The sequence below is a fragment of the Falco naumanni genome, chromosome W (assembly GCF_017639655.2).
Source record: "Falco naumanni isolate bFalNau1 chromosome W, bFalNau1.pat, whole genome shotgun sequence".
Lineage (NCBI taxonomy): Eukaryota > Metazoa > Chordata > Aves > Falconiformes > Falconidae > Falco > Falco naumanni.
The window spans coordinates 25,973,538-25,982,534 of record NC_054079.1 but is presented as its reverse complement, the minus strand read 5'-3'; positions in this window follow the sequence as shown (position 1 = coordinate 25,982,534).

Sequence of the window (8,997 nt, the reverse complement as noted above, 5' to 3'; positions counted from 1 at the left end):
TGGCTACATGCCGTGCTCCCTTTATTAAACAAACAGGTCATATTTATAACTTAAACCGGCCGCTCACCCGACTTTACACACAGGTGATTAGATAAAAGTCTCTGGCCACACGGGCGTACATGTCGCTGATTGGTGAGCATGCTGCAGGCGCCTGATCAGAGTGTGCCGATGAGAGTGTGTTGATTTCGCGGTTCCCAGGACTTGCTCTGCACCTGGCTTCTTGTTTGTGCATAGCTTGTTTTCTTTCTCCCACTGCTTGTTCCAAAGACAATTTAAAGTTGCTCTGCAGCTTCAACTAACAGGCCTGGGTTGTTCAACCCGGACAATGGTAACATATGTCCTCGGTCCTTTAAAAATCCCTCTACATTTTTTTAAAAAGACTGACAGAAAAAATTTTTTTAGTTCAAGATGTAACAGTCATTCAAAGGTTTTGAAGTAAAGAGTATATGAGCAGGGCTCAACAGTCTTTGCTCTTTCACAGTGCTGATGAACATTTTTAAACCAACCTCACATATAAAGCAAATCAAGCAAGAATGGCAACAAATAGAAAATATATCAGGAAGTTTCATAACTTGGAATTAGCATTGAAAAGTCTTTTACTCTTGAATGTATTTCGCTTTGATAGTATTACATAAAATGTTTGTGAGAAATCTTGCACATGTGTCTTAAGGGCTAAATTCAGTGGTAGGAGAGCGGAAATAATTTTACCAAATTTATATTGGCAGATCATGACTTGAACAATTTCTAAAGCTTGTCCTTCATTCTAGAAGCTGCTTTTTTCCTTTTCTGAATGCTTCAAACCCTAAAGAGGGTTTTGAAAAGAGGGATAGTCAGAGAAGAGAAGAGAGCCCTCATTTCCATTAAAAACTGTTGCTTCTCAACTATTAATTTTCTCTCCAATGGAAGCATGGTTTTTATGGCATACAAAGCACTTATTCCTGACTCTTTGAAAATAGCACACAGATATACAACCCAGCTCTGTTTCCTCTATATAGTTAATGCATGCTTTTAGTATTTCCAACATAGATATGGCATGATCTAAAAGAAGACAATGTGTTTGTTGCACATGAGAATGCATTGATACAATTTGGCTAGTTTTATTAAGTTGAAGTTAATGCAGTATTTAGTTAGTATAACATTACCTCCTTGATTTTTAAACTGTAACCACAATAGGGAGCAATTTGCTCCATCAGCAGAACAAGATGGATAGTTTGCAAAACTGCCCAGCTTCCTGCCTCCCACCTAGGATGCTAATCTTATTGGGAAATGTGAATTAATCCAGTTAGCCCTGCAACCACAAGAGAGCCTAAGCAACATGTGAAACACAGAGCACTGGAGCAGTGTAAATGTAATGTAAATATGTCAGCATTTAAACTTACCATGGCTGCAGACCTGAGAGGTGATGTTTTGATTGAAAACCCTGCTTCAGATTGCGTTTTGAATAGAGGTGTTAGTCAAGCAATGACTTCAAGTTTGTTACATTCACAGGGCTGGTGGGGCTTCTGGAATTCTGGGAGATACTTATGTCAATTCACAGCATGCAAAAAAAAAATGGATTAGGCTCATTCTTGACTTCCTAATGAAAGGAACATATGTGTTTCTATACTAATATTAAATTTGGTTAAAAGTTATTTCTTTGGTTTGTTGGGTTCCCCCCCCCCCCCCCCCAGTATTTCAAGCTTTCCTATACAGTTTTCTTGCTGTTTTCAGTGTTTTCCCCATATGTACATTTGTAAAACTACTAGTGAGAAGAAACTGGCTACCAAAAAAAAAGGACACAATAATCAGATTTTTATGGTAGTTATTAAGGGCTACTGAACAAGATTTGGGCATTGACTTTGTTTAAAATACTTCTGTTTTCCAAGTTATTAGTGACTTTGGATGCATTGTTTATACGTAGGTCTGCTTGAGCCAATCTAAAGTAGTTCTGATTTTCTCAGAGCAAGGCTTTGCCATTGGAAAAGTCAAATTACATCAGAGTATCTCAAATTAGGCATCCCCTGAACTGAGAGATTTAAAACCATCAGTCCTTTTTCAAAGCCTTGACTACTGCATCTGGAAGCATCTTAACCCAACCAGCCTATTCTGATGCAAGTAAGTTATGAGGACTGCCCCATAGTCAGGTTCAATATGTAGCCAAATCAACAACAGAAATGCAAGGGCTGTATCATATACCCGATCTGTCACGGGACATATTGACTTATATAGGGTTTCAGTCAAAGAACTTACTCTACAAGGAAAACTGGGCTGGCATTCAGTCAAAACATTAAAACATTCTTTGAGAGGCAGCACTACTCTTTGTCAGTACCATGTGGTGTAAGATTATTTTACCTTTGTGACGCCTTATGTAAGGTGTAGTTATAATCATCACAGAAGAAAAATCTTTGGATGCTGTATCTCTCTCTGTTGCCTAAACACAGGACTGTAGGTCTAAAGATAGCCCAGTCAGCTTCAAATTTTACAGCCCTGTAGGAATAGGAAGAATTGTGTTGGCATCACGGGATACATATGGGTGTGTCTTTCCCTCCTACCTCTACAATGGTACTATCCTGTTAACATTATTCTGCCTAGTTAGGTACGCTATATTCTGGCAGAACACAGCCTCCTAATTATGTTAATTAGAGAAAGGTAATTTCTCCCCCAGTAGCAGTCTCTGCAGCAGTAAGGAGGTAAAAATGACACTAAGAGCAGGTCAGTCACAAAGGAGCAGAATGCAGCACCCCTCAGCACAGCCTGGTGGACCCAAAGGAAAGGCCCCTGGGCCAGAAATTCATTGCCTCTGGCTGCCAGCTTTGCTGAGGATTTTTCCTCTAGGTATGGATAATCCGAGTGGACTCTTTAAAACAAGACAACAACAATTTTTAAAATAGCTTTAAAGAAAGAGAAAGCGAGCACTTAGGAAAACTGGCAGGCAGAGAGAAGGAAGGTTAGGTATGGGATAAAGGGACTAGAAAGGATGACAGAGGAAATAAAGGGAAAAAAAGACAAAGTGAAAACAAGTGATGAAAGGTGGGACTATAGAAAGGACTGACAATATAAAGGGTGAAAGAAAACATGATTTCTTATGCAGATGTTCACAATTAGGAAAGGTTATTTCTCTTTCATTTTTATTTCCTTGGCAGAGAAGGGGAAGCTATAGGGAGGAAGAAATTAAGTATTGGTGCTGGTGCTGATGGAAACTTTTGTTTCAGCTGCAGCTCAGGCAGGTGAGGGCTTATAGAGCAGCGGTATCTGCGTTGGAGGCAGAAGCCTTTAATATTTGTATTAATTTTTCAGGCCCTGACTAAGGAAAGCAATGTTAATGAGGCTTTAACATACTTGCCACTGACACGTGTCCTGGTTTCAGCTGGAATAGAGTTAATTTTTTTATTAGTAGTTGCTGCAGTACTGTGTTTTGGATTTGGTGCGAGAACAATGTTGATAACACACTGATATTTTTGGTTTTTGCAGGGTAATGTTTATACTAAATCAAGGCCTTTTTAGTTTCTCAGGCCCTGCCAGCAAGAAGGCAAGAATTTGGGAGGGTACATGGCTGGGACAGCTGGCCCAAACTGGCTGGGAAGATATTCCATACCATTGAACATCATGCTGAGTATATAAGCTGGGGGAAGAAGGTAGGTACATTTGGAGTTACAGTGCTTGTCTTCCCTGAGTAACCATTATGTGTGATGGAGCCCTGCTTTCCTGGAGATGGCTGAACACCTGCCTGCCCATGGAAAGTAGTGAATGGATTCCTTGTTTTGCTTTGCTTGTGCATGCAGCTTTCGCTTTACTCTTTAAATTGTTCTTATCTCAACCCACGAGTTTTCTCACTTTTACCCTTCCAATTCTCTCCCCCATCCCACTGTGGGGGGAGTGAGCGAGCAGCTGTGTGGTGCTTAGTTGCCAGTGAGGGTTAAACCACAACATATGACATGCATCTATAAATATTTGAGGATCACTTAACCACTCTTTCTTTGCTTAAGCCTCAGTTCCCGTTGAAAACTGAACTGGAATGACTTTGGCTTGTCTCAGTTAAATTAATCCCCCAACCCTTTTTCTATACCTCCTGTCCTGTCTACATCTTCTGAATCATGCTCTTGGTCTGTGTCCAGGCTGATTTCAACTCTGGCATTGAACTGCAGCTTGTCACTAAAGGCATCCTGGAATGTACATAAAAGGGATTTGGAGGTAGAAATGATGAGCAGTTAAATCACCTCATTCTCCCTCTAGTCAGTGCAAGATTGTTCATTCAGCACACTCCTAAGGGCTTAGGGTTTTAATGCTTTGAGCAACAGAATTCCACCCCTACCCTCTTTGGGAGGGGTTCCTGAGGGCTAATAGATCACACTCTTATGCAATTTTTCCTGATACATAGCCTACATTTTCCTTTGATGTCTTTACTCTGTTATTCCTATTTATAACTGGTGCTGGGTGAACCCCAGGTGGTTCCGAGGTTTATTTCTGGTGAAGGCAGCATGCAAAAAGGCATAGACTAGTCCATATTCCTTAAACCTTTTGGTGTCTTTCTGACAGACTCCATTATTTCTTCCCTAAAACTGCCCAGGACTCAGTAGAAAGCTTAATTTCTCTATCTCAGGGAGGTAGGAGGGCGGCCAGTCCTCTACTCTGGTAAATCTCTTCTGAGAACAGACTAAATCCCTGATCTCCTCTATCTATAATATGCCTTTTTCTAGTCATTACCCAGCAGCCTAATTCTCTCAGTTCAATTTCCTGTACTCATCAGGCTGTTGCCATGCTTTTTGTTCTCCCTGAAATAGCTGAAGGAGTTTATAAATATCTTTTCATTGGACCTGTTTCTTTGATGCCCAAGCCTGAAAGGTACTTCTTAAGTATTTTTTCATAAGAAAAAAAGGTTCTTCTTAAACTGTTATTTCAGTTGTTATCCCATGAAACACTGCAGTAATCAAATGGGATCAAGTGGGATACCTTCCCTTGTTCTGAAGAAATCTTGCATGAAAAGATTCAGTCAAGGACTGTGAATTCTTCCTTTAGACCCTCCATGCTGCACATGGAGACAAATACTGCAGAGGATTCCTAGCACACTCCATGCTTTAAGGCTGACCAAACAATAGTTCAACAAAATTGTTATTGGTAATCCTTTTCAGCAGTGACATATTATACACGTGTGCAAGTTCAGTGACAATGCTGTCAGGACTTTCTCGCTATCTGAAATTCTACATCATGTCAGTTTTGTCCTTCAGATATCAGAGCCATTAGTCCACTTCTTGATTCAGGCATCTAATTTGGCTGGGACACGTAAGTCACAGTCAGAAGGACTGTTCCTACTACTTTCCTTTTAATCAGTAATAGTTACAAGGGCTGTAACAAGCCCCAGATCAAATCTTTCTTCTGTTTGGTTTGAAGAAGGGATTTAAATCCAGAAATCTATGTTCCTGTCAGAATGGCTCCTGAACTATAGTGTATAGGCTGTCTTCTCACTCTTTCTCTTTGAAGGCTAAATAAAAATAAACAAACAAAACCCTCTGTTCTGCTGCAGCAAGAGAAATAAGAAGTGTCGTGGTTTAACCCCAGCCGGCAATGAAGTACCATGCAGCCACTCACTCACTCCCCCCACCATGGGATGGGGAGAAGAATCGGGGAAAAAAGGTAAAACTCAAGGGTTGAAATAAGAACAGTTTAATAATTGAAATAAAATAAAATTAATAACATTAATAATAATTATAATAATGAAAAAGAGATGAGGAGAGGAATAAAATCCAAAGGGAAGGGAGAAAACAAGTGATGCACAATACAGTTGCTTACCACCTGCTGACCGATGCCCAGCCAGTCCCTGAGCAGCAATCAGCAGGCCTCAGTCAACTCCCCCCAGTTTATATACTCAGCATGATGTTCTATGGTATGGAATATCCCTTTGGCTAGTTCAGGTCAACTGCCCTGGCTGTGTCCCCTCCCAATTTCTTGTGCCCCTCCAGCCTTCTCACTGGCAAGGCCTGAGAAACTGAAAAGTCATTGACTTAGTATAAACATTACCCAGCAACAACCAAAACCATCATTGTGTTATTAACATTATTCTCATACTAAATCCAAAATACAGCATTGTACCAGCTACTGAGAAGGAAAAATATCCCAGTCAAAACCAGTTCAGAGAAATCCCTTCTGTAGTCTGGCAGTCTAGGCATACATTTTCATTATGAGAAAATTATTTTTAAATGCCTTTACTGAGACATTTTCATTTTTTATACAACAGTAAATGAGATCAGCAAGACACTGGTTCACAAATAGCATTCATGTTTAGATTATTCTCTTAGGAGGCATAAAAACTGCAGTTCTATCCCTGATCCAAATCCAGGACACTGGCTTTCCCCCAGTCATGCCACTACTACTTTAACACTAAGCAAGACATAAGAGGAAGAGGCACAAGCACAGCTTCTTCTGTATGTTTTGTATGGTTTAAGCGTGCTATTAGCTTGCTACACCCCAGAAGGGAGACAAAATGAGAAATAACCAGTTGTGAAGCTTGCTGGTTCATAGACAGCATGGTAATATTTGGTCTTTGGTGGTTGTTCACATAGTGGGTGCTAGGAATAGAGCAGGCTGGGGAAATTGTCTGCTTTGGTACTGTAGAAATATAGGAGGGAGAAGAAGAGGGCTTCCACAGGCATGTGCATCCTATGTTCCCTTATGTCTTGGACAAATATAAATCCAGGGCTACAGTTTTCACCATCAGCTAGTTTCTAAACTATATATATGTACCTAAAATTGGAAAGCAGGGGTTTATAGTGTAAACTGAATGGCAGTGTCAAGAAGCAATGGACAGTGATAATAAACTACTGCACAGCTGGAACAAACAGCTGGGCAGAGTAATTACTTATAGAAAGACAAATTTTCCAAGAGTAGCATACATACACAGGGACACCCTTTTGGCATTACAGACTGCAAATTAAGATTATTCCTAGGAGGCAACAAAAGAGGTTCTGTCAGTTGTACAATTACTTTTTATTGGCAGCGCTCTTTCAAGTCAAGAAAATATTGGCTGAGGTTCAAGACCAAAATTTGGCTCAACAGCCACCATAAATTTTCAGAACAGTGATGAATATTCCTCAAGAAATAGTTTCCTAAGACAACTGCAAAAATGCATCCAGCTAGGTTACAGGATATGTAGAATTATATCCGGAAGTTCCTACCAGTGAAGATCAATTGCTATAAGTAACTTCACCAAAAGAATTTTTTTCCTGTCAGACTGGCCAATACTCTCTGACAACACAATACCCTATACATTTGGATGAATTGTTTCATAAATATTGATGTATGTATACATGTACACAGTTCATCACACATATCTCCACACATGCCTCCCTGGGGCCCGAGTTAAAGATGTGATGAGTGTCATGGTTTAACCCCAGTTGGCAACCAAGAACTACACAGCCACTTGCTCACTTCCTCTCACCTAGAGGGGTGGGGAGGAGAATCAGAAAGGAATGTAAAACTCAAGGGTTCAGATAAGAACAATTTAATAGGTAAAGCAAAAGCTGTACATGCAAGCAAAGCAAAGCAAGGAATTCATTCACCACTTCCCATGGGCAGGCAGGTGTTCGGCCATCCCCAGGAAAGCAGGGCTCTATCATGCATAACAGTTACTTGGGAAAACAAGTGTCCCCCCCTTCTTTCTTCTTCCCCCAGTTTATATACCCAGCATGATGTCATATGGTATGGAATACCTCTTTGTCTAGTTTGGGTCACCTGTCCTGGCTCTGTTCCCTCCCAATTTCCAGTGACCCTCCAGACCTCTTGCTGGCAGGGCCCAAGGAACTGACAAGTCCTTGATTTAGGATAAACATTACCCAGCAACAACTAACAACATCAGTGTCCTATCAACATTTTCACACCATAACCAAAACACAGCACTGTACTAACTACTAAGAAGAAAATTAACTCTATCCCAGCTGAAACCAGGACAGTATCCAATCCACCCCTTATTCCATACCATTTACGTCATGCCACACTTTCCAATACAACCTCATTAACCACCATCACCCTTCCCATCCTTTGATAGACATCATTCCCCTAGTCTATGCACCATCCCTGTAAAAATGTCCAAAAATGTCCACAAAATGTCCATTGAGTTCACTTAGTCCATGAACGCAATCTCTTATGGTGGTCTTCCTACCCTGGTATCACCCTTGGACTATTATCCATTATTGCTCTTTCATGTAGGCAGTGATGAAGTTGCAATAAGAAGTCCTAGAGTGATCGAGAGAGTCTTCAGGGCCTTGGGACAACTGGTTAAGGGATTAGGAACACAAGTAGTGTTCTCCTCTGTCCTTCCAGTTGCAGGGAATGGTGAGGGTAAAACCAAGAAGACCCAGCTGTTCTACACCTGGATCCATGACTGGTGTCACTGACAGAATTTTGGGGTTTTTGATCACAGGTCAATCTGAAAAACACCAGGCCTGCTAGTGACAGACAGGATGCACCTTTGTTATGGTTTAACGCCAACCGATAACTAAGTACCACACATCCACTCGCTCACTCCCCCTTCACCCAGAGAGATGGGAAGGAGAATCAGAAAGGAACGTAGAACTCAAGGGTTGAGATAAGAAGAAATTAATAGTTGAAATAAAATAAAATAAAACCAATAATAATAATTATAATAGCTATAATGAAAAGGAGGAAGAAGAGGAGAAGAATGAAATCCAAAGGAATGGGAGAAAAGAAAGCAAGCGATACACAATACAGTTGCTCAACATATGCTGACTGATACCCTGCCAGTCCCCAAACAATGATCAGCAAGCCCCAACCAACCCCCCCCCCCCCCCCTCACCAGTTTATATACTGAGCATGATGTCTTGTGGTATGGAATACCTCTTTGGCAAGTTCAAGTCAGCTGTATCTCCTTCCAGTTTCTTGTGCTACTCCAGCCCTCTTGCTGGCAAGACCTGAGAAACTGAAAAGTCTTTGACTTAGTGTAGAGAAATGAAGGCAGTGGGTTGATTAGCATTGAAAATATGCAGCTGTGGCCTTGCCTGGACGGCA